This window comes from Mus musculus, chromosome 2 (assembly GCF_000001635.26).
Source record: "Mus musculus strain C57BL/6J chromosome 2, GRCm38.p6 C57BL/6J".
NCBI classification, from domain to species: Eukaryota; Metazoa; Chordata; class Mammalia; order Rodentia; family Muridae; genus Mus; species Mus musculus.
In genome coordinates this window covers 124279839-124305600 of record NC_000068.7, presented here as the reverse complement: position 1 = coordinate 124305600, position 25762 = coordinate 124279839, and the positions used below count along the sequence as shown (strand labels likewise).

General features: G+C 39.9%; 1 protein-coding gene across 9 annotated transcripts in view; it reads right to left on the bottom strand.

Moving 5' to 3' along the window:
* Sema6d (sema domain, transmembrane domain (TM), and cytoplasmic domain, (semaphorin) 6D) overlaps positions 1 to 25762 on the bottom strand; it is a 577847-nt gene that overhangs the window by 362189 nt on the left and 189896 nt on the right. For all 9 annotated transcript variants that reach the window (XM_030249369.1, XM_011239427.3, XM_030249365.1 and 6 more), the window contains one exon: positions 6946 to 7026. The gene's annotated coding sequence lies outside the window, so the exon portion shown is untranslated. The remainder of the gene's footprint in view (positions 1 to 6945; positions 7027 to 25762) is intronic.

Sequence of the window (25762 nt, the reverse complement as noted above, 5' to 3'; positions counted from 1 at the left end):
TTCCTTTTATTCTGATCACATTCACCTAAGCCCTTTAACAGTAGCTTTTATTCAGAACCTAGACCTCATCATTTCTGTGTCACTACCATTTAATTCTCCCATGGCCGTCTTCCATCCTCCCTCTGATGTCATCATAGTTCCTTGACTCCTATCAACTCATACAGGAGGCCACACTGTACCTGGGCTGGGGAAGCCTAATGTGACAGATCCATGACAGATAATCAAGACAGAACTTGAACTATAATTACCTGAGTGCCCACCTACTCTTGCCTGCCCTGATTCTAAAGAAAAGCCCTTCACTATCCTTTCCAAGGCCAGGTTCTCTACCTAGACACAGATTTCTACCCAGAGCTTCTTACCAAAGCTACAGAAGCAGCCCCCAGGATGGTTTACCCAATGGTTGTCATCTCTGCCCAAGCCATGCTTACTCTGCTAAAGTCTGAATACCTGTGTCTGTTCCTCCAGTTCATATGGTGACAGCCCAACCCCCAAGGGGCAGGCTTTGGCTAATGAGTCGTTTGGGGGTGACTAAATCATCTCTGAGAGTTTTCCCTCTTACACTGATCTAACCTGAACTGCCCCAAGTTGTTAGTTTTGTTGTTTGTTTTTGTTGTTGTTGTTTTGTTCTGTGTTTAAATGTGCTCAGCTTTCCTCTTCAGAGCCTTTGGGCTTTCTGTTCTCCATGCCTGCTATAGGCTTTGCTGGATATCTGTCTGCTCGGGACCTTCTCGTCCTTCAAGTCTTCCCTTCCTCTTTTAGGAGACAGCTACGTAGACAGGCTTTATTAGGCCACTCTGTGGAAAGGTCAACTCCCTTTCCATGACATTACCACCTCCTTCTCCATCCTTTGTCCCACCCACTTATTCATATACATATATCTGACATATAGGAAATTAACAAGGATATGTCCTGTAGGTTTTAGGTATATTTATCTTGTATGTCATTAACCGTTTTCCCTACAAGACTTTTACCTGAATGGTTTATTCAGCCTTCCCAGTGTATAAAACAATAACTTGCAAAGTCCAGTTGATGACCAAAACATATTTGTTCAGTGAACAAGACAACAAAAACTAAACCTATAAAAGACTGTAGAAAGATAAAACAGATAGCTAAATGTGCCTTTCACATGGCCTAACATATCATTTTACTCTGAGAGCTCCTTTTGGTAAAATAGAGTTTCAAGTTATGATGGTTTCCCCAGTAATTTCTTGATAGTGTGGCAACATAGCTCAATGAGTGATATAACAGCAGTACAAATCAAAACCAACCTGTGAACAACTCTAAAGTTACTGCTTTATCTTGGCAGAAATTACATATTGAGTATATCTGACCCTTCTTGGTAATCTCTAAAAGTTTCACTTTTAATATAGTCTTTTTATTACTTTCTTGTTCTCTCCCTCTTTCATATGCATGTACAAATAGGTAGTCTAAAAGCAAAGTTCATATTGTCTTACAAGGAGTCTAAATAAGTCTTTCTGGTTGAAAGAGTATGGTTAAAGAGTGCATGTTTCTCAGCTTTCCTTGACCATTGCATTTCCAAACAAATAAATATTATACCATAAAGCTCATATAAAATGTTTTCCAGTAACATATTTTTATAACATAGCTTTAGAAATTTAATTAGAAATCTTTCAGATGGTGCATAAGACAAAACATTTTATTAAAATGTCTTTCTTCTCTTTCTTCTTAATTTAGTAACATTCTTCACAATACAGAAATTGCTTTTGACCAGAGGACCTCAATCTGAAGAATTTTCCATCAAGCACCTTGCTTTAATGTCATCTTTTCAAATGCAAAATTTGAGGAGGATGGGGATGAGGAGAAAGGGGAAGGGGAGAAGAGAAAGAAGGAGGAGGAGGAGGAAGAGGAGAAGGAGAAAGAGAAGGAGGAGGAGGAGAAGGAGAAGAGGAAAAGGAAGAGGAAGAAGGAGGAGGAGGAGGGGAAGAAGAAGAAGAAGAAGAAGAAGAAGAAGAAGAAGAAGAAGAAGAAGAAGAAGAAGAAGAAGAAGAAGAAGATGATGATGATGATGATGATGAAGGCAAAGCAGCAGCAGCAGGTTCATTGTTGACTTTGTTAGTCCAGTAAAAAGAATCCAAGTAATAGCTGGGGCCTTTGAAGAAATGGTTGCTTTCTGGTTCTTTTTCTGGCCATTCAGGTCAGATGTAGATTAAACTATGGATTACAGGAACAGAAAATTTTACTGTTTTCTGGACTTTCTTTAAAATGTCAATGAAAATAGCTGAGGCTTTAGGGAGAAACTGTGTTTCTACTCCCCTGTCTACCTTCACTCATGAGCCTGCTCTTGGGAGGGGTCCTGGATGGTGCCAGAAAGCCTCCATCCTGTCCTCCCTGTCTCACACCTCTACACTGACTTTGTATAGAAGAAAAACCAATTATTGGGAAGACAAAATATGTTAGTTGAATTGAAAACGCTATAAACAAAAAGTACCACATCAGCCAAATTCCAAGAAACTTGACTCGCTGGGTTCTTATTACTATGATTGGCCATGATGATGATAATCATGGCATCAATTTTCTGGCTAATTGGGTTAGTTACAGTCACATGGAAGTTTGGGTACTGTACCACAGGACATTTCCTTGCACATTCATTCAAACAATTCTCACTGTTTGTTCCTATAGATTAGCTTCAGAGTTGTGTGAGCCAAAGTAGTTATTGCTATGGGGAAGTATGGGCTACAGCCAGAATTTAAGAATAGATTAGTAGTTTGTTTTATTAGAAGAAATTCTTATAAATGAGGTAGATTTGAATAGTTATGAAAGCAAAGGGAGACTTTCATGTGTTTAGGGGTTTCATATGGGGAAGTGTATCATTCTGGAGGATGGTAATACACATAGGTAAACATATTTACAATGGAGACCCCTGGGAAAATGTACAACTTTAATTCCTCCAAATGGAAATGGATATTACTGGATGGTATTTCCTATGTCAGCCAATTTTTCTGACCCATATCCATTATGTTAACGTTCTTTTCTAGCACACTGGATTAAAATCTGGACCATTCGTGCTTAACTTCATCCATTATTCATAGACCTTGATTGCTTCTGACATTAGTATATGAACGAGGAGGTCTAGAAGATATTCCATGCCTTGCGTAATTATTGAGATTTCCTGTTTATCATTTAGGTACATTTTCTAACTATTGAAACCTTATTGCTTAAGGATTTATGCTCAACAATTCTTTGCAGAGACAAACAGCAAAGTGTGCTTAGGCAAATTGTGTTTTTTGACCCAACATCAGCCCCCCAATTCATATTGATTATCTTCAGCATCAGTAATGAAATGGAGTCCAAGAGTAAATGCTGGGCTTGGTGGGGGTGTTGTTTGTTTTACGGTGCAAACACTTGAAGGAGAATTTATGGAAGCAGAGGGCTGTGGGTCAATAGCTTAAAAAAAAGTCCTCAAATGTAAACAGGAGTAGTACTTTCTGAGCTGCGAAAGAGACAAGAAAGGAGACTGATGGGGTGGGGACGATGGGAAGCAGGAAGACAACTGAAGACTGGCTTTGTAAAATGGTCCACATCTGAAAGGAATTAAGAGAGATGTGGGTCTGAGAGAGGCCAGTTCTCCTGAAACATCAACCCTTGAGACCCCTGTCTTTCCAGTTCCTGACAGGGATTGCACAGAAAACATTTTCCTCGAAGTCTCCCACGTTCCCTTCTTATCTGTAATTCTAGAACCCTGAAATTGGAATCAGTGCATTGAGCATCAGGGACAGATAGAGTGATTAGCTTTTGTCACTATCATAATTCAATGAGGAGAACCAAGAGTTTTGAACTCAGAGCAACTGCAAGCATTTGTTGAATGCAAAGCTACAGCCCAGCCTGAAGAAGATGCAATTCTACCACAGCTCAGTCTTACCAAGAATCTTTAATGACAATCAAGTTTCCATAGCTAAATCTCATGTGGTAATTTTAAACTTCACAAACGTTTCTTGTCTATGTTTTTGGGAAATTCTTCAAAAATGCAAAATTAGTATTACTCATACTTTTCATAGATTAATATCTAAATCTCAACATTTAAGGAATATTTTAAATTCAGAAGCAAGGAAGTAAAGAAATTCTCTTCAGCTAAGTCTGATAACTTCTCAGGATTTGGGTAGAGGTCTGCAGATTCCAAGGTCATGTTTCTCCTGCCTGTCCCCAGCACCTAGACAGCCTTTCTCAAACAAGTCTGTCTTGTTAACCTTGCCCTTAAATCACACATAAGGAGTGGGAAGGCGCTGCCCGTGATTTCCTACAAAGACAGAAGCTCTAGGCTACATTCAGAGAAACCTCCCCACATCCTGTTGCAAATCTTTAGCATAATATCTAGAACATCTTTTAAAGGTCCACTTTCTTAATAAGAAAACATCAGCTCAGAGCTCAGGTGACTCTGGTTCGCAAGTCAGTTATGGGGCATTTTCATAGAGGTTTATGGTTTCATTAAGGCCAATAGCATATTCTGTCTGCATGTGTCCCTGCGTGTGTGTGTGTGTGTGTGCACGCATGAGTGTGTCTCTTTGTGTGTCTCTGTGTTTGAGCATGTGAGTGTGTCTCTGTAAGTCTCTCTCTCTCTCTCTCTCTCTCTCTGAAGTTGAAAATGATGAATCTGAGGTATTTAGCTTTTAAGTATCTTCTTCTCAAATTGCCTGCTACTTTATTTAGTTATATTGTTACATTACCTTTGCTTTGATGCTTGTGTTTCTTAAAAACTGCTTGTGAATAATGAAAAAAATGACATTGGAATGGAAATGGATATTACTGGATGATATTTCTATGTCAGTCTCTCTCTCTCTCTCTCTCTCTCTCTTTCTCTCTCTCTCTTTCTGTGTGTGTGTGTGTGTGTGTGTATGTGTTCCTCCATTCCACTCTCATTCTACTGCAAGCCCTTTCTTGCCCTTCCAAATTCTAGAAAGCCTGTTCAGGTTAATTTCTACTTCTTATAGTATCTAAGATATTGTTTGTGTATATGTGTGTTTAATTAAAACTTTATTATAAAGAATTTGTGAATAAAAAACATCTCGGACTGAAATCAACCAGACCCAAAGTCCATCTCTCTCAAATGAACTGCTATTCAGTAAGAACAACCATTCTGAAGCTGCAGAGCTTCAAGTTAGACTTTTCATTTACCATGGGCGTATTTTGGGTGGAAAATAAGTGTACAAGAATGTATTAAATAGTATCTGCAGTTTAATGACACTGCTGTTAAAAAGTTTACTTAAGTTCTACATCTAGGTAAGGAAACCACGACTCATGCATGGGAAAAACAAAGGTTTGGTGATAGCTTCTAGGAAGCACAGATAATAATGCACTGAATGAAATATGAAAGGCAATTTTTAAAAAGAAAAGTCAAAAGGATTCCATGACAATTAGATGTAAGACATCATAATGGAAGCAGGCAAGATACCCCAGTGGGTAAAGGCACATGCCATCAAACATGGTGTAACTGAGTTGTACCACTGGATCCCATATGATGGAAGGAAAGAACTGACTCCAAGAAGCTGTTCATAAGGGCCCACACATATATACACACAGTGACTAACTAACTAACTAACAACTAACTAATTAACTAACTAACTAACTAACTAACTAACAAAAATGCTATGTGACATTGCATGGCCAGTCCTGGTATCAGTTTAAATAACACATCTTCTAGCTTCCCGCATTTTCACTGTCATTTTTTCATTATTCACAAGCAGATTTTAAGAAACACAGGCATCAAAGCAAAGGTAATGTAACAATATAACTAAATAAAGTAGTAGGCAATTTGAGAAGAAGATACTTAAAAGCTAAATACATCAGATTCATCATTTTCAAATTCACAAATACAAAACCATGCCTGTTGTATAAAAGCATCCAATGAAATGGCAGAGAGTCACAATCCGATCAATGTACCATGAACATGCTGTTAGACTTCATTAAAATGAGGACTCAGAAGAATATGAGAACTATTTTAAGGCAGTGTTCTTCAGAGAACCAGATGTGCTGAAGATAGCCACACACTATGGAGAGAGATCAGTCTCAACTTGAAGTGAATGAGAAGCAGGCATTATTTCAAAATTTAGCCTATTAACTTCAACAACTCAAAGCTCCACAAATTCACTAACGTCTAGATGATGTGACTGTACTAAAAGTGCCCTGACTACTCCTTGGTGCAATGCCTACTTTATATTAGAATGTATACAGATACTGGGATTCCTTCTAGAAACGTTGTAAATATTTAGTTACTGGTGGTTTCAGCATTTATTTCCTGGCATCTGATCTAAGAGTGTATATGTATGTGTACACGCATACACATAAACACAGATACATAGGAGTGAAAGATTTCTATTTTTAAAACCATTTTTCAATAACATGTGTGCTCATCTGCTGGTATCTTCAACATTATAACAGTGTTTTGAAGTCACAGCACACAGATGTGCCTCTACTGGCAGCAAGTGTCCAGTGTGGAGGCCTCTCCACCAGCGCCAGATAGTCTTCTTGTTATGCAATCACTTAATTAACTACAGACTTCATTCCCTTACAACCCAATCTCAAGACTCATGCTAAGGCTGTTACTGCCCCCTATAGAACTTAAAATAGCCACTTCCTCTTTTCTCCCACTGACAAAGACTATGTGTTCTGACAGCCAATATTTCATCTCAATAGAAACAGCTCACTGTAGGAAGTGAAAATCATGTCCCTTTTTGGTCCAATTGTACAACTTAAGGAACTGCAGATATTACTTAATTTCTCTCTTTTAATCCAGTGTAACCCTACTATGTTTGATGTTTAAGGATTAATCATGGAGTTCTCTTGTGCTTTCTTTAGTTTTGGTAAGATAATTTACAGGAAAATGTATAGATCAAAACATATTTACCTAAACAATTTCATTTTGCATCTAGTACAGAAATCCAGATCTCTGTAACATTTTCTGTGTTTTGTTATTATATCTTTAAATCTTACCACTGCAAGCAAACGTGAAAATCCTTAAATTGCTGGCCTCAGAGTTCCCATGTCAACTGGCATCTGCTCAGGTTGGAGTTCCTGCCAAAAGTCAAAGACAAACATTTATGAGACAGAGCCTGATGGCTGATTATTTAATCCCGTGTGTCCAGCACTGCCAGCATGCGTGGGTTTCAACTGCCTGCTGCTACTTTAATAATAAGCCCTCTTACATCCAGCTGAATGCAGTGTACCAATGGATGCTTCCCCCTGCTCTAATAAGAGACCGATTATCGATCTTCACCTAGATGGTCCCATTGAGACCAGGCATTCATGAATACAAACAGAAAAAGAAAAATGGCACACTGAATAATTAGCTTTAATAAATAGGAGCATAATTTCTATGAAGAAAATAGTGGCCAATCTAATTATGAGGGCAATTTTGCTGAATATTTTGTAAGAGGTATAGGGTACCAAATATATTCAACAGTCAAACTAAACAGCAGTCTCCAAATTCTGTCTCTTCCCTTGGCACAAGCTTTGGAGGCTGGGATGGAGCACCTTGCTCTAACCACTCTACTGGGATAGACAAATACGGACCCAGAAATGGACACGCTGAAATGAAAGAAAAATGAATCTTATGAACAAAGTGTAAAAACTTAAAGATAGCATGGTGAGAAATAATTGAATTAATGTTTAATCAGTTCATTTAACCTGAGATACCTTAAATCAAAAAAATAAAAATAAAAAGATGAAAAAATAAAAATAAATTAAAAAAAAGATGACACAGAGCCTGGAGATATAGCTCAGCTGGTCAAGTGCCTTCCAGAGGAGCAGGAGGGGCTGTGTTAAACCCCCAGTTCCCACCAAAAGGCTGTGCATAGTACATGCCTGTAACATCAGTGATGGAGGAAGGCACAGAGACAGACTTACCCAACATCCTAGCCAATATGTGAGCACTTGGCCCAGGGAGGAGACCATGATAGCCTACACACACACACACACACACACACACTTCATTGGATCAGATTTGAGAGACTCTGGGATCTCTCAGTTCTGCTCTGATGTTCCAAGTCATTAGAGGGCACCTGACTGGATTGTCTATGCATCCAAATATATATATATATATATATATATATATATATATATATATATATATATATATATATATATATATATATTTGCTCTGAGGTAACAGATACCAGTTTCCTTATTTTTCACGGATGACATAAGCACATACATACATACATTCATTTACCATCTGAGATATTTTAAAGCTAGAACATACAGTGCTTAGTCCCTCTGATATAGGTTTGTGTTTTAGAAGCACATGACTATTCATGATAGCTTTTTGATGGAAAAAGAAGACATCAGCCTTATATTTACCATCTGCTGAATTTTTTAATGAATAAATATACTTGATTTTTTTTTAGTAAGTCAAAAATATGGATCAATATTAAGGATGCAAGTTTTCACTTATAACTTTGGAAGAGTTCTTGAGCCTTCTTTCCAAAAGATCCTGAATCAGGATCTGGGCCGGCTCCCGGAAGAGGCCATCCTGTTGTGCCTCACCCAAAGAGCCAGCTCATGACTCAGCAGTGAGGCCCCGATGAGATGCACTTGGTGAGAAAGCCCCTTTCAGTGAAGCTGTCACCTTGTTGAGTTTGCTGATTCTGTCAGCACAGGCTGAGCTCGGAATTTAGTGGGAGAGTTGGTTAGAAGGCGTCAGATGTGGTACTTAAAACAGAAGCTGGCTTAAACCTTTGCCATCAGCAGGACAGGGAGAGTTTGTGTGGGTGGCAGGATTGCTTCATGCTTGTTTCAGTTGTGTATTAAATAAATGATATTTTGAAACCCAGGAAGCAGACACAGATACCCCACCACATACACATACTGTCATTATTTAGTCAAAACCTTGAGAAACAGTATTTTGCATGAGGGGCTTGAATCTTTTCTTCCTTAGAGAGTTGGTAAAGCTCATGTGTTTATTCATTTGATGAATTTGCCACTTATCTCATCGCTCACACCAGAATGTGCAACTTCTTATCAGACCTTATCTTTTTATTGGATATTTTCTTTATTTATATTTCAAATGTTATCTCCTTTCTCAGTTTCCCTACCTCCCAGAAACACCATATCCTATCCTCCCTTCCCCTACTTCTATGAGGGTGTTCCTCCACCCACCCACTCCCACCTCCCTTCCTTCAGTTCCCCTACACTGGGTCATCTATTGAGCCTTCTCCTCCCATTGATGCATGACAAGGCCATCTTCTGCTACATATGCTGCTGGAGCCATGTGTAGTCCTTTGTTGATGGTTTAGTCCCTGGGAGTTCTGGGGGAGGGGGTCTGGTTGGTTAATATTGTTGTTCTCCTATGGGGTTGCAAACTCCTTCATTTCTCTAACTCCTCTCTTGGGGACCCCATGCTCAATCCAATGGTTGGCTTCAAGAATTAGTCTCTGTATTTGTAAGGCTCTGGCAGGGCCTCTCAGGAGATAGCCATATCAGGCTCCTTTCAGCATGCACTTCTTGGCATCCACAGTCGTGTCTGAGTTTGGTAACTGTATATGGGATAAATTCCCAGGTGCAACAGTCTCTGGGTGGCCTTTCCTTCAGTTTCTGCTCAACACTTTATCACCATATTTGCTCCTGTGAGTATTTTGTTCTCCTTCTAAGAAGGAGCTAAGCACCAACACTTTGGTCTTCCTTTTTATTGAGCTCATATGGTCTGTGAATTGTATCCTGGTATTTGGAACTTTTGGGTTAATATCCACTTATCAGTGGGTGCAGACCATGTGTGTTCTTTTGCGATTGGGTTACTTCCACACTTGTCATGCTCTCCGGTCGAGTCAGCTTGACAGGCTGAGGCTTGAAAGCTACTCACGAGGCAAAAGAGTTTCACGGAAACTCACTCCTGAAGTCTGGTGTTCTCTCTAACCCATACATTAATTTTCCATTCCTGCGATAGTCTAGTGTATGGATCCACGTGCTCTCTTTTAGTATTATCCTATTATAAGTGCCTTTTAAGATTGAATTCTGACATAGCTAAAGCCAGTGTTCCAACAGTCCTAGAACGTCCTTGAGTAAGACCATGGGCTTGGAATTCAGGAAGAATGTTGCTATTCAGTGACATTCAGAATAGCCTCTGGTATTACACTATCACTTAGAATAAAAGCCAAGTCACTCCCATATACAGGAATTTACAATGGTTTAGGAAGTAGATTGGGCTGTGGTTTTAGAGTATTGCATTATTCATGAGATGGTTAGCTAGAATGGAACTCCCTAGTTAGAACCATGACTTGGGTGTGAAAGCCCTTGCCCTAGGAGAGTAAAGACATCACACCTGGCTTCTAAGACTATAGCTGAGTTACACCCAAACACATGTATTTACAATGGCCTAAGGGGAAGGTGGACTATACAATAGACTAAAATAGGAACTATGGCAAGGGCACGAAGCCCTTGACCCTGGCTTCTAAGATTAAGTGAATCTTAGGTGGAGCCCTTGTTGACCCCAGTTGTTAACAAAGAATTCTATCCCAGATGGTTCCCGTTAGACCTTCTGTGTTTGCATTCCTCTGTTTTATGTAAGAATCCAGTTACCTCTTTGTACCTTGCAAGTGTGTCACCCAACTTCCTTATTGTCTTCTGCATAAAAAGTTTGATGCTTGATTTGACAAATTACATTCAGATTTTACACAACCTCTCCTGTGTGCATCTGTCTGTCATTCATCCGATACTTTGCCCACCCGCGACTAGAGACCCGTTCCACACAGACAAAGGGGCCCAGAGGGTCTGTGGCACTCACTCAGGATGACATTTTCTAGTTCTATCCATTTGCCTAAGAATTTCATGAATTCATCATTTTTAATAGCTGAGTAGTACTCCATTGTGTAAATGTACCATATTTTCTGTATCCATTCCTCTGTTGAAGGGCATCTGGGTTCTTTCCAGCTCTCGGTTATTATAAATAAGGCTGCTATGAACATAATGGAGCATGTGTCCTTATTACATGTTGGAGCATTTTCTGGGTGTATGCCAAGGAGTGGTATTGCTGGGTCCTCATGTCGTAAGATGTCCAGTTTTCTGAGGAACTGCCAAACTGATTTCCAGAGTGGTTGTACCAGCTTGAAACCCCACTGGCAATGGAGGAGTGTTCCTCCTTCTCCACATTCTTGCCAGCATCTGCTGTCACCTGAGTTTTTGATTTTAGCTATTCTTACTGAATAGGTAAATCTTAGGTAGAATCTTAGGGCTGTTTTTATTTGCATTTTTCTGATGACTAAGGATGTTGACCATTTCTTTAGGTGCTTCTCGGCCATTCAATATTCTTCAGTTGAAAATTCTTTGTTTAGCTCTGTACCTCATGTTTTACATCTAAGTGGACCCTTCTTCACAAGTGTTAACAACCTGTGACTGACCTTGGGGCACAACTTGCAATCTTGTTTCTGCTTTCTCTGACATAGCAAGCAGCCTTAGACAAATGCTGTCAATCTACACCTACACCCCACCTCTCTTCTATGAAATAAGAGAACAGATCTAGGAAATTCTGAGTGTACTTTCAGCTTCAGCATCCTAGGAAAAGCTGACAACATGGGGATATGGAGTTGGCCAGTATCTGTGTCTTGGCATGTGCTCTTGGCTAATGTTATGTGGCAGGAAGTGAAGTCCAGAAAGCGATGATAGTTTAGTTACTGTAAGATCAAAGGTTGAACTCAGAATTTCAACTCATATATCAATGCATACTTGGTTCTAACCAATAAGGTTTTACAGCTCTATTCCCATTACACTCTTGCTCACTGACCAAGGAGTGTTTCTGGCAGAATTTTCTTTTCTTGGCTGACAGAGGAATACAGTTTGTCCTTTGGGGTTCTCTCACAGATTTTCTCAGGGTTAGAACATATGCCCAGGTCCCTGGAGGTTTGTACTCCCACACGCACAGCTGTACAGCACACAAGGAAAAGTTATATACAAGCTTAAAACATACTCAGCGTTTATGAAAATACTCTGGGGGTACCTTCAGATGTGTTCCAGGGACATTTCTGTTACCACAATATTGCTAAGTTATTTTTTGGATCCTTCCTTGGACTCAGATATTAATGTTTTAAGTTCATCACAGATCCTCATTTACTTGTCCAAAGTTCAACACTTGGCAAGCACACCTTGCAAAACCAACAGATACTTCTTGCTTTCCTGTAGAGTACAGTCTAATGGGAACCCAGGAGTGTATATTGAGAGTGAAAGAGGGGTACAGGCATCCCAGGAGACATACCCACGCTTCCTGATTTGTCCTCCTTGGAATTTTCAAACTGGTTAGGAGTCTATCGTTCTCTTGGCATAAATCAGTTTATCCAAATCACTTGAGCTGTCTTTCCTTATTTTCCCAACCCTTCTTTGGCTATCAAAATGTTACTGCCCACTAACAACCGGATCATGCTCACCACTCTTGCTCCTACTGACCCTAAGGATGCATAGAATAAGCATTTTATTCATCTCATAATGCTGAAAATATAATAATTTAACATATCTACTGATGCTAGATAGTACAAATAAATTAGTTCATCTTCATTTTATAGGCAAGAAAAGATTTATCCAAAAAGAAACCAATGAGTAACTGGTTAAAAAAGTTACAAATCAAAGGGAAGCCAGGGTGGGCAGAAACATTAGATTGTTGGGTCTCCTGTTCTTTGAAAGACACTGTTAAATATATATATATACAATATGCATATGTATGCATATATAATATATAATACACAATAATATACTGTATTAGTACATCTAGTTCTCAGAAAATCTTACTCAGTAGATAAATTCTTGTCCCTAATTTACCAGCACAGTAAGTAATTCTCAGAGAGGGTAAGTAAGGTCACTGTAATATGAGAAATGATATTAAAGGGTCACAGCATTGAGAATGTTCAGAACCACTCATCTAAGTCTATCTAAAATAACAATAGTCATCACAGTCTATGGTTATTTTTTTTACCTTAATGCATATCTTTACATGTATTATTCTCAAGGACCATTAAATAGAATGTGATTATTCATTTGAACATGACAGTTATGTTGAATTTTATTTTATTGTTTGGTAGGCTTTTTAAAGGAATGGCCAACAGAAGTGTGGTTATTACAGCATAACCTAATCCAGATATGAAGTTATTCCTTACTGCCTACTGTGGATTGATTCCAACAGCACCTACAGGATATCTAACTCAGGTCCCTTAGCTTTGATTAGAACTTATATGTAGTAACCTTCAGTATATTGTAAACCATGTATAGGTTACTTATAATACATAAAACTCTATTCATTCTGTGCAAACCACTATTTAAATGTATTGTTTGGAGAGGAAATGCCATAGTCTACATGTTCAGTAGAGAGGCATGTTTCCCCCATATTTTCAGTTGGTTGGAATGAGCCAAGAACTTAGAACCCATAGATATGGAGAGGCAACTGCACACAGTGCAGTTAGCAGAAAGAGGACAATCAACACATCTCCTCACTGAGAGCTACCTTCTTTTGTGAGTAAGAACATTTGAGCTATCCTCTCAGCAAGTGCCAAACATGCAATACATGATAATTAATCACTTTGGCCATGTTGTACATAAGGCATCCAGCATTTCTTCTGATTAACATTGCCCACCTCGCCTTCTTCCAGACCTCAGTATATAGCACTCTGTTCTCTGTAGCTGTTTGAAATGTTTAGATTGTTCATGTAAGTGCAAGCATGCTATATTTTACTATTTCTGACCCTTTTCACTTGACATATGTAAACGTTCATCCATGTAGTTACAAATGAGCAAATTTCCTTAGATTTAGGGTTAAGTAATATTTATATGTGATGTGTGAAAATAAAAGTAAGATATATGCACCCTGAACATATTCATCGTCAGGATAGCTCAGATGGAAATGTCTATGTCACAGTCATCTGACTGCCTCACTTTGTCACCATCTTTGTTTCCAGGTAGAATGTTTTCTTTCCTCAGTTTCTTTAATGGTTGACGAGAGTTACTTGCCTATAGATGTGAAATGTTGTATGTTACACATCAATAACATGGACACCCACCGAACCTCTATCCATGGGGGTCATAAAACAGTAAATTAAGGGCTGCAAAGAGAAGAGAGGAAAAGAATGTCAAAGCACTTTCTTTTCAAAGAGCATCTCTCAAGGCTCCTTGCACAGGCTGTGAGTGAGCCTGTACTTCTGAGTCGGTTGCTGTAGGGCATGCGTCTCTGCATACATATGCATAATATCCTTTTCACACTTTGGAGCTAGCAGATGCTGCTTCTGCTTGGAAGGTGTTTGGTAATCCGCTCAAAATCATGAGGACTCAGAACTCATTTATGCAAGGGTCACACCCCTCTAGATGACATCTCTTGCTCTAAAGAATGATTGAAAGAACCATGGATTGGGGCCAAAAATGACAATGAGCTGCTAGCAGGAGAACAGCTTCCAGGAGGTCTCCAGCTAGATGGGGGATGGCTCTAGTCAAAGAAAGAGCAAGCTCAAGCAAAATAGAAGGCAAGAACCAAGGAGGCAAGAACTGTCCTGGTCTCAAGGATTGATTCTGTTATTATGAAGAAGACCCTAGGCATTTACTCACTTACAGGTAGGAGGGTATATAACCCTATCCTGGACTCTCTATGCTAGGGACTACTAGGCCACAATACAGCTATTCTGCACACTTGACCTCTAAAATTATTTGACCATTAAAGGTAGGGAAAGTAAATGTACATACGGAGCAAAGTGACTGAAGATGTGATCCTGGCTCTCCCAAGGTAGTCTGTAACAAGTTCTGACTGTGTTCCCTTGACCATGAACCTCCAGTCAAATACTTTACAATTGATTCTCAAACTTCTGGTTTCATAATACCAAGCTCATGGCATCTCTCCCTCCTTCCCTAGGGCTCCTAATAGTGTGAGACGCCATGCCTATTTCTTAGAAGAGTGTTCAGCTTTTCACAATTATCCTGTCCCTGTTAGCCCTGGCCACAGGGACTCTTTCACCCCGACAGTACTTTCTTTTCACCATGTTTTGGCCTTGTCTTCGATTCTAGAAAAGCTTCTTCTCTCTTCCCTGTGGGCATGTTTTCCATGTGCTCTTTGCAGAAACAGCTGCTGTTTCACCAACAGGGCAAAATCATTCTCGTGATACATGCCTCTACCTGACCACCTAACACTCTGCTATGGAACTCTGTTTTACTCATTTCAACTCACATGTAATACAAATTTCTAGAGAGTAGGAGCAATGCCTATAAAAGTACCTTTTAATCCAGAACACAGAGCAAAATGCCTAGCTTACACTGGCTTTATGAATGCATAGCCATCAAAACAAATAGCACATGATCAGTTTTCTTTCCATAGCATTTTAGCAAAGCAGACGAGGGTCTTCATCCTTCTTGATGATACCTGGGAAGCTCCCTAGAAGGTAGCAAATCAGAGTACTTATTTGTCATCTTTAACAAAAAAAAATTCATCATCTTTGGCAATTTCTTTCTTTCTTTTTTTAATTATTAATGACACTCCTCTGGATTGCTCGAGTTCCCATAGGTCACTGTGTAAAGGGTCTCTGATTCCTGATCACAGTGTCCTGGAGTGAACTTTTGAGTCACAACCCAAGTTGGTAAAAGCTGAGATTCAAGCTGAAATTTAAGTCCTATCTGAGTAAAAAGAACAGAACAAACCTACATACCCAACAAACCTGTCCTGAAGAGCAAGCTGATTGTGGCTGTCAAGATCACTCAAGGTTCCCTGGAAGCACAATGCTAACTTTTGTACATAACCCTCATTCCCTGCCCATTCTAGGCCTTCAGACTAGAGATCCCTCACACTGGATAGGTGTTTCCTGCCAGCATCATTTGGGGGAGATTCTTTACATCCTCCTAAAGAAATGTCCCTCTTGTGAAGCGTTGCTCTTATTGGTAGACGTGTGTTTTCTTTCTCAAGAGTTGTGGGGCACAAAGGAGTGGTGGTTTGAATGAGAATGGACCCCATAGGCTCATATACTTGAGTGTCTGTTTCCTGGTTGATGGAACTCTGAAGGATGGATTAGGAAGTGTGGCATTGTTGGAGGAGGTTTGACACTGGGAGTGGTCACACTGCATCCCATACTAGGCCCAGCCTCATGATCTTTTCTACTTCCTTATTGGCTCTCGGCACAGCCCCAGCACCACCCCTTCCAGCCTGCTGCCAAGTTAATGCTTTTTTGCATAAGCTGCTTGGTCATGGTTTCTCTTCACAGCAGCACAAGAGTAACTAAGACAGGAACTGAGAGCCACTTCTGGGAACCACACTAAACACATTGCTCTTGTTCTCACAGCCACGATTCTAACTCAGACCTTAAATTTCCAAGCCTGAGTGAGTTTGTTTCAGCCTTCATAGACGACCTTCCTATTTAGTGGAGTTCTTCATATCAATATATTCTGCTTGCAACGGCAACAACCATCTCTCAGGCTTAAGAAATGCAGGGTGACTTTGAGATAAAACCAGTAGCCAACTATCCTCAGAGAGCCTGCCAACCATATATGTCCCCACCTCCCAGGAGCATCATGATAACGTGTCCCTTTCTCTATGTGTTTAACTGTGGGAGTATGTATGGGGAGGTATCTTTTTGCCCTACTCCCACCCTCCCCAGCCCACATAGATGAATTTGGATATACTCTCCAAGAGGTATGGAACTCCTTGTTCTTCCCTACACCACCAGTGTGCCATGCTTAGCTCCATAATTAAATTCATCACATTTTATCACAAGTTGTTACTTTATGCATCTTGCTACTGTATCAGATTTTGAAGTCTCAAAAGATAATATTTCCTAATGAATTGTGTTCCCCCCACATAAGGTAGATATTGGCAATTCTTTTTTGTTTAAACTGAGTTGGGTTAGATTGGACAGACATGAACTCCCATTCACATTCCATGCTATTACTTTGCTGGGGCAATCTAGAATGTATATAGGGTGGGTCTATGAAGTAATTGTGCTTTTTATACCTCCTCTGGACTCCTTCTTTTCAAATAGAGATTATAGAACAGATTTTCACAGTTATAGGTCAAGTTAGTACAAAAGCTAGGAAGCCTGGGCAAACTCTCCAGCCAACACTGGAATTATGGAAACAAGCCTTTTGTTAAAAATGGTTTGTTTATTTCTCTTCATGATATCTAAACTTTGTTAAGTGAGCTGCAAGAAGGTATAGTTCATTTCACTAAAACTTCTTGGTCGACTAGCCTGTACTAGCCTACAGTGCAGAACTGTGCTTCTTGAAATATAATAATCGCATGTCCTTGTTCCTGCATGCCTGCCTCCTTACTGGGGCACACTGATGCAGGCTGACATTACTCTCACATATTCATTCCTGCAAAGGAAGAGTAAGCTGTTGCAGTAACAGGAATTTGTGGCTTATGCCTTGATTTGATTATTTGTTCACTTACTGAACATTTATTGGCCCTTTGTCTTATGTTAAACAGTACAATACCACATATAAGAAAAGAAAACTTTGAAGCTTAAGGAAATCTCATGGGATAGGGAAAAGATGGAACATGAACAAAACATGAATTAACAAATTGAAATTTTACATGTGTATGTATGTAGAATGCTAGAGAGGGGAGAGTTCACATAAGGGGTGACCTATACTAATTTCCACTTCCACGCTGTGTGGAGAACTAAAATGTGCCTCACCATAGACACCTCAGTCAGGTATCTAACAGCCTCTAAGAATTCACAAATTGCTCTTCAGAGGACTGTTATTCCCATCACAAACAGTGTATATATTGAGAGTTTGTGTGAGTCGGGCTCAAGAACAGGGATCTCCCTTCTGAACAACCACTGTCATCCTGGGAATATACTGTGGGTCTCCCAGTCACACCCAACATGCCCAACTCTCTGACATTGACCTTCTTATGATATAGTGTGTAATTAACTGGAAAGGGAACAGGGTAAAACACATCCTAGAAGAACCACTCCACGCTGTACATTAACAACACGCTCATGTGGCTGTTTAGATGCAAATTACTCCAGGGTATGTATAGTGGCTATCCCATTCTTGATCACAGCAGTCACGTTCATAACCCTTGGTGTATGAGACTAACATGCACTGCTGTGATCAGAAGCAAAAGGCACTGCTCTAGAGAATGGTCAGAACTTGTACTCATCCATTCACTTATCATTATTAATTTATGGGTTGTTTACATCCTGGGACCAGAGAAACAAAGAAAAGAAATAAAAGTTATTTATGCTGAAGGGCCTGTACTCTAGTGGGAAAGATAGACAATTAGAAATAGAAAAAAAAAAAGGACCATTAAGCTGTGGGTTTTCAGTACACAGATACAAAACATCTAATTTTGCCTAAAAGGTAAGAAATAACCTTAAAGAAGAAATAATTTGAAGTGATTCCTGTAATATTTAGCAGTTATCCTTCTTTCTTTCCTTCCTTCTTCCTTCTTCCCTCTGTCTCCCTCTGTCTCCCTGTCTCCCTCCCTCCCTCTGTCTCCCTCCCTCCCTCCTTTCCTTCCTTCCTGTTGGTCTCTCTGTCCTTCTTTCTTTACTTTTTTCTGATAAATATGTATTTATTGTAAGTTATGTGCATTTGCCTGCATGCATGTGTGTGCACTATGTGTGTGCAGTGTCCTTGAACATAAGAACAAGGTGTTATGTTCCCTACAACTGGAGTTACAGATAGTGGTGAGTCTCCATGTGGGTTCTTGGAACTGAACCTAGGTTTTTTGCAAGAAAGGCAAGTGCTCTCAACCCCTGAGCAATGCCTCCAGCCCCAGAGTAGTAGCAATCTTCTTGATATTCAAAGTGGAAAGGACATTAGATAGGAGAAGAATTGTATATGAAGTATTACAGGGCATGGGAAATCTTAGTATACATAGAGAACCATGGGGAATTTAGTGTTATTGAAATGAAATACAGACTTTTAGAATTTGGGTATAATGGTTAATATGCATTATAAACTTGATGTGATTTAGAATCACTATGGAAACCAATGTCAGCATGTCTGTGAGGGAACATATAGATTAGATTAATTGTGATGGAGATGGAAAAACCCACCCTAAACTCAGGTGGCACCATTCATGTGGTCTGGGGTCCTAAAGAGAATTAAAAAGGAGAATGTAGCTGAGGATCAGCATGTATTGCTCCTAGGTTCCTAACTACTGTGGATGCGATATGATCAGCAGCCTCCTGCTTTTCCTGCAATCTCCCTGTCATTATGGACAGCACCTTCTAGAATGGTAAGCTACAACAAACTCTTCCTTTCTTAAGTTGCTTTTGTCAGGGGTTCAGATGCAGTGGGAAAAAGAAACTAATCCACAGTGTGAAGACAGGTTACAGAGTGATAATCAATCAATCAATCAATCCAGTTTTTCCTGCCAGCCACTTAGTTCCCAAAAATAGTGACTTTGAGAGTAACTATTGTTAATTTATGCCTTGGCCATAAGTTTTGGCTCCTTCGCTGACTAGCTCTTACCTTATTTAACCCATTCAAACTATTCTGTGCTTTCCACATGGTCAGCTACCTCTTCAGTCACGATCTGAATGCTGATTCTTGCCAGCATTTTCCTTAGTTTCTCTCAATGTCCTGCTCAGATCTCTCCTTTATTCTATCCCAAGTTCAGCTATCCACTGGTCTGTCTCCTCAGCATTCCAAGGTGAATCTTCTGCCTCTTTGACTCTTTCCCAGAATCCTCTCTTCTCCTGCCAGTGTCTGACCTCCTATTTCCTGCCTCAGCTCATTGGCCATAGGCTTTTTTATTGACAGGTGATGCTTATAAGAGATTCTCTCTACAACAGAGACACAATATGCTATGGGAATTGGGTAAGAAGATGTAGGGAGAAATAGTTTAGGAACCAGAACACAGAAATTAGGTTTATGCTCAGAAATTTCCTGACAGCGTATACTTTTCCAAATTTCTAAGTTGACACAATGTAAATACTAACAACACTGATAAGTTTTTATGATTTTTTGTGTGAATTAAATGAATCCTGACTCGATGCATTGCATGGCAGGTGTCAAACACTCAAAGGGAGAATGTACAATAATTTATTCTATAAGAAATGTAGGGTGATAATAGACTTGGACATCAAAATAAAGTCACCATATGGTATAGAGACACAAGACAGGAGATAATTAACAATTAACAGTAACAAGGACCGCTAATACTGACAACTTAGTGTATATTGGATATGATGCCAAGAGCTTTGAGCTTATTAATTTAATCTGTTCGCCAATCCTACAACGAAGGCTGCCATTGCTATGAGAAATACATAGTAAATTAAATAACCTAAAAAACAAGTCAGATGTGACAGAAGGAGGGTCTAAACCCAGGTGCTTGGCTCTTGAATTTGTATGTGCCCACAGCTCCAGATATTGTGTGTCTGTTAGGAACTCTCTGACAGAAGCATGCCTTCAGGATAATTTTAATTACATCTCTCCAAATCAACACCACCATGCCACATGTATGTACATGAAAAAGTCTGTAGAAGGATATCCAGATGGAAATGCCCAAATGTAGATAGACTATTTTAGTAGAAAGTCAGACTCAAAGGTCTTAAGTACTGAAGACAGGCATATGTTTCCAGAATGCTGTCAACAATGGTGAGCCCATGTTAACCCTTTGTTTTATACTGACTCTGTCGAAGTAGATTTCCCATGGAAAACTACCAGTGCCCTTCTTTAGTTTTGCATGAAATGTCAGGGGATAATCAGAAAGGCTGTCACCATGAACTACACATAAATAGAAACTGTCGAATGATCTTTTCACAGGGGTCACCTAAGCCCATTGGAAAACACAGATGTTTACATTACAATTCACAAAAGTAGCAAAATTACAGTTATGAAGTAACATATTACAGTTCCACAACAGGAGCAACTGTCTGAAGGGGGTTACAGCATTGAAGGGTTGAAAACCACTGGTTTAGAACAAGGTCTCTCAGCCATGGAATCTTCCAGAAGACTTATTGGACCTCTCTTAGATGGAGTAGGAAGAGGGATGGGGACCATAGCTATGCTTACATATTAACAAAACCCGGTTGATGACCTAAACAACCCCCCATGGCCTTTTTAAAGACCTCTGAATCTTTTTCGTCACCCATGCATGCTCTAACGTTCCCATGTTACATGGCTCGTTCATTGTCTGACTCCCAGGCACTCTCCTTCTCCTGTGTTCTTCTAAACTTGTCTGCTCCTGACCTTTGTCTTTTATTGTCATTCCCCTTAACCCTCCCCTTCAGTGAATAAATTAATTCAATTATCCTGAACGTTCATTTCAGTCCTTCAGAGCCCAGCCTCTCCTTATAGGTCCCTTATTCCCAAGGTAGCACACCAGCCTGGTTCAGCACTAGTGACAGGAGGCTTTTTTATTTTTTATTTTTCCCTACTAACAATGGGATGGAGTAATTGCAGGAGAACACACACTCAAACCATCAAGGGCAAGCATTTCTTGCTGGTCTCACCTATTTAACAGATTCAAAGGCATATCAGGGGCATCAGCCAGCCAACAAAAAAGGTCTAGGGGTCTGGATTGAGGAAGGCAAGTGTTAAGTTGGCTGCTTTACAGTTCTCAAGCCTTGAGTTTTTGCAGGGTGGCAGGTGCCTTGGATCCTGATTAAAAGCAGATCATTTGACTGGCATTGTCATGGGAATGTTTATAACCTAGAAAGTTCACTGCAGGGGTGGGTAGGGTGGGAGGGCCTGAGGCCCAGAATGGCTGCCTCAGTGACCTTCAGCATCTCACTGCACCACCGTCATTCCCTGCCGTATTTTCACCAAGAAAATGTAGATAATTGATGAAAACCATAGAAACTACGAAAAGGTCTTTTAACTGACAAAATCTTTTGCAGTTTTATCCTTAAAGTCCCTTTAATAGAACTGGGGAGATGGCCTTGTGGCTAAGAACACTGGCTGTTCTTCCAGAGGACCAGGGTTCAAATCTCAGCACTCACATGGCAGCTCACACCTGTCTGTAAATACAGTTCCAGGGTATTCAACACTCTCATACAGACATATATGCAGGTAAAGTACCAATCAACGTTTATAAAATAAAAATAAATTATTAAAATAGAAAGTGCCCTTGAATTTACAAATTATTCTTTATGAGATATTTCTGAAAGGAAGTGGCTCTTATGTTCTGGTGGGGCCTTAAGATCCGAAAGCCTAATGCCACTGGACAAGGTGTTTCTGCTGTGAAGTTATTCTGTGTACTCAGGTTCCAGAGCCATTGGCTACCACACCCTATGTCAGTGCACCTCAGCAGCTTACCTCAGCCTAAAGGAATGGCATTGGGTTGGTCATTAAGGTTACTGACAGCTACTCGGAACTTGCATTTGCTATCAGAACTAAGGGAGAGACCATGGTACCTTCCAGTACCCTCTCCTTCCTTCCACCTGGAGTCCTCACACATGGCTTCCCCTACATGATGCTCCTAGTATTATCAGATTTTTTTTTTTTAAACTAACCCACACAACTCAATCCCATTACAATTCTTAGCTGAATCTTAGAAGTTCAGGGAAGAGTAAATGGAATTCATTCTCTCTCTCTCTCTCTCTCTCTCTCTCTCTCTCTCTCTCTGTGTGTGTGTGTGTGTGTGTGTGAGAGAGAGAGAGAGAGAGGGAGAGAGAGAGAGAGAGAGAGAGAGAGAGAGAGAGAGATTTCAAGGTTATTAAGAGGAAAGAATAAAGAAGTAAAACCAAAATCCCTTTATTCATTTTATCAGACTCTAGGTTCTGCTCTAAAGATTCATGGAAGATGAACAGAGGCTGGGGATTGGCAGCATCAAGTGGCCTTCCAACTTGAGATGGTCTGAAAGGGCAACTCACTCCACAGCAGCCAGTAGATCGGGAGCCAGCGCCCAATCAGATAAAGAGAAAGAACATCGCTGGACAGAATTAAAAAGGCTATTTTGGGATATGTCAAAAGGAGGAAAGCTAGATTGGAAATGACTGCAAAGGTGATTATGGAGCGCACAAAGGACACTTCCGAAGTTCCGGCAAAAAAAGGGGAAGATTTCTTAATCATTCTTTAATTGTACTTCATAATTAGCCAAATCACAAATGTCACAGCTGGGATTAAAAGAGCTTTCAAAAGGCAGGATCTTTTATGGAGTTCTGAGAGGGGAAATGCTGGTGTTTAGAGAGATGGGCCTGGTACTGACATCCTTTTAATTTGCGAAATGACTTAAGGACCCAGATTTCATAATCGTATGCATTCATAAAGCACAGTTTGAAAGATAGTGGGTTTTTTTTCTTGCATCTGTATTTTTGAATTTTTTTCCCTTTAAAGAAAGTGAAATATAGCAAGGGAAACATTTTCAGGGGAACAAAATCTCAACAAACAGACAGCGGGAATTGCTTTTGAAGCGCTAAAGATAATGAATACACGGTCTCAGAGTGACAGGGCAGCATTTCAATGACAAACGGCAGAGCATGAGGACATATGAAAGTTTCTGAGTAAGTTGTTCCACTAAGTATTCTTAATCAGTGTCATAGAAGGCATAAAGAGAGTAAGCATAAATAGCGCCACCTCTAGCCACTCTGCAGGGCTGTAGTGTTGTGCACAGAGTTCTGGGAAATCCTTCTCTAACTGGATGGAGTTTCAGGAAAGTGCAAAAGAAAAGTGCTAATGTGGAATAACTCACGCTTCTCGTTTTATCCTTTCTTTAATATTGCATTGGCTATTGTTATGTGCCAGACTCTTGGCTCATTGATAGGGGTGGCAAACAAATGGGGAGAAGCAGGGGACTTGCAATCCAAAGGACAAAGCCTTTTCCCATATAATGATCTTTCTTCCTGATTTTTCTCTGTCTAATTTCATTTGGCAGAGACCTTTCCTTAAAAATCCCATGTAGAATAATGCCTTATTATAATCTGTAGTCTGATCTATGAGCACAAGTCTCAGGTACCAATTGGGCCTGAAGAAACTCCTGGGTTGTCTACATGAAGATTTAGGATACCTGTCTAAATGGGTGTATCTAACCTGGAGTTAGCTTTTGTGCCCCACCCCCTTTCTTTTGCAGTCCTCACCAATCTCTACTTTAGTTGAAAGCCCTGAGTGCAAAGGGATAATATTGTTACTAGATTGGTATCATAGAAAATTTAGGTAATATCTAGTTAATAGAGATGGTGAGGCTTGAAAAATTCTGATTTGGTTTAATGTTTTTGCTTTCACTGTCCATAAATTTTTTGGAAATTGTGGCCTGTGTGAGAAGTTTAATGGGACAGCTGTATACATGTGATACAATATACAGATGTGAAATCATGGATGTTTAGTACCATGAGTAGCATTCTCTTTTCTTTTGAACAAGAGGCTCCCTTTTGTCTTTTGATTCTATAACAGAACATTGTAAATGGGATGATTTATAGAAGAGAAGAAATTGTGGTGGAGAGGAAGTGTAAGAATACCCCACAATCTGCTGGGGGCCTCCTGCTTCATTGTCCCTTCCAGCCCGCACTGCAAGCTCTAGCCCACTCAAGATATCAAGATCAATCCATTCACAAAGTCAGAAGATCCTTGACCTAAACCCCTTAAAAGTTCCACTCCTTAGCCAGAGAGATGGCTCAGGAGATAAGGATGATTGCTGACATTTGGAGAATCTGAACTTAATCCTTTGGGCCCCACATAGTGGAAGCTGAGAATGGACTCCTGAAAGTTGTCCTCTGACTTTTACATACTTGAAGGTACACACACACACACACACACACACACACACACACACACGTACACACGCACATGTACACATGCACACACACACACGTACAATTTAATTTTAAGATAATTTTGCTTTGCAAAATTAGGTCCCTGTCTTAACTCTTCCATGTGAAGGAGTCCAGGTGACAAGGACATGAAACAGTCACATCCATGGTCAACAGCAGAAGGAGAAGGAATCCAGGCTTGCTTATGCTCGTCTCACTGTCTCCTCAGTTATTTAGTCTTGGAGTCAATCTCAAGGACTGGTGCCACCAACTTCTAGACTGGGTCTCTCTCCACATCACTTAATATAATCAAGATATCCACTCGCCAGTTATGTCTGCAGGCCAATGTGATATAGACAATTCCTCATTGAGACTTCCTTCCCAAGGGAATACACTCAGTTGACAATGAAATGTAAATATATATCTACTGTTGTTGATGTCCTTGTTCTGCCTGTATTTAGGCAGTCAGGTTGGTGAAACTTCATGAGTATAGATTCTGATTATACTAGGAGACACAGTCTTACAGCAAACTTCCTGAATCTCTGGCTCTTACAATGTTTCCATCCCCTCTTCTTCAAAAGGAGAGCAACAATATACAAGCTAAAGTAACTGGGGGAAGACTATGAGGCCCCAATGCTGTACAAAGAACTACAGGCAAGTAAAGGATGCTGAGAGTTAGGAAAATAGTCTTTCCTGGAAAGAGAACACTGATTGTTTATCTAATACCAATGGTCAGCCCTGAAAAATAATACAAATAATATTATACAGGGTAAGCAAGTTATATTTAGGAATATGTAGGTATATATACAGACAGTTATTCATGCAATAGAAATCAATGGAAAATCATGAATTTCAAAGAGCAAGCAAGAAAGGGGGGTTGGAGAGAAGGGAAGGGGATTAGTGTAATTATATTATAATGTCAAAAATAAAAGAAATAATAAAAAATAAACTGAGCATTACGATGGTGTAGTAAAATCCTACAAGTCATGTGATGAAAACAACAGAAATGCCCTTCCCATAGTTGTGTAAGTTCATGTCTGAGGTCAAGTGGCAACTACGTTAATGTTTGACAAGGGTCTTCTTCCAGGTGTACAGAAAGCTCTAGTGTCTGGATTACTTTATTTATGTTTTGCATACAGATGTAGGAGGCACAGAGGTCTTTG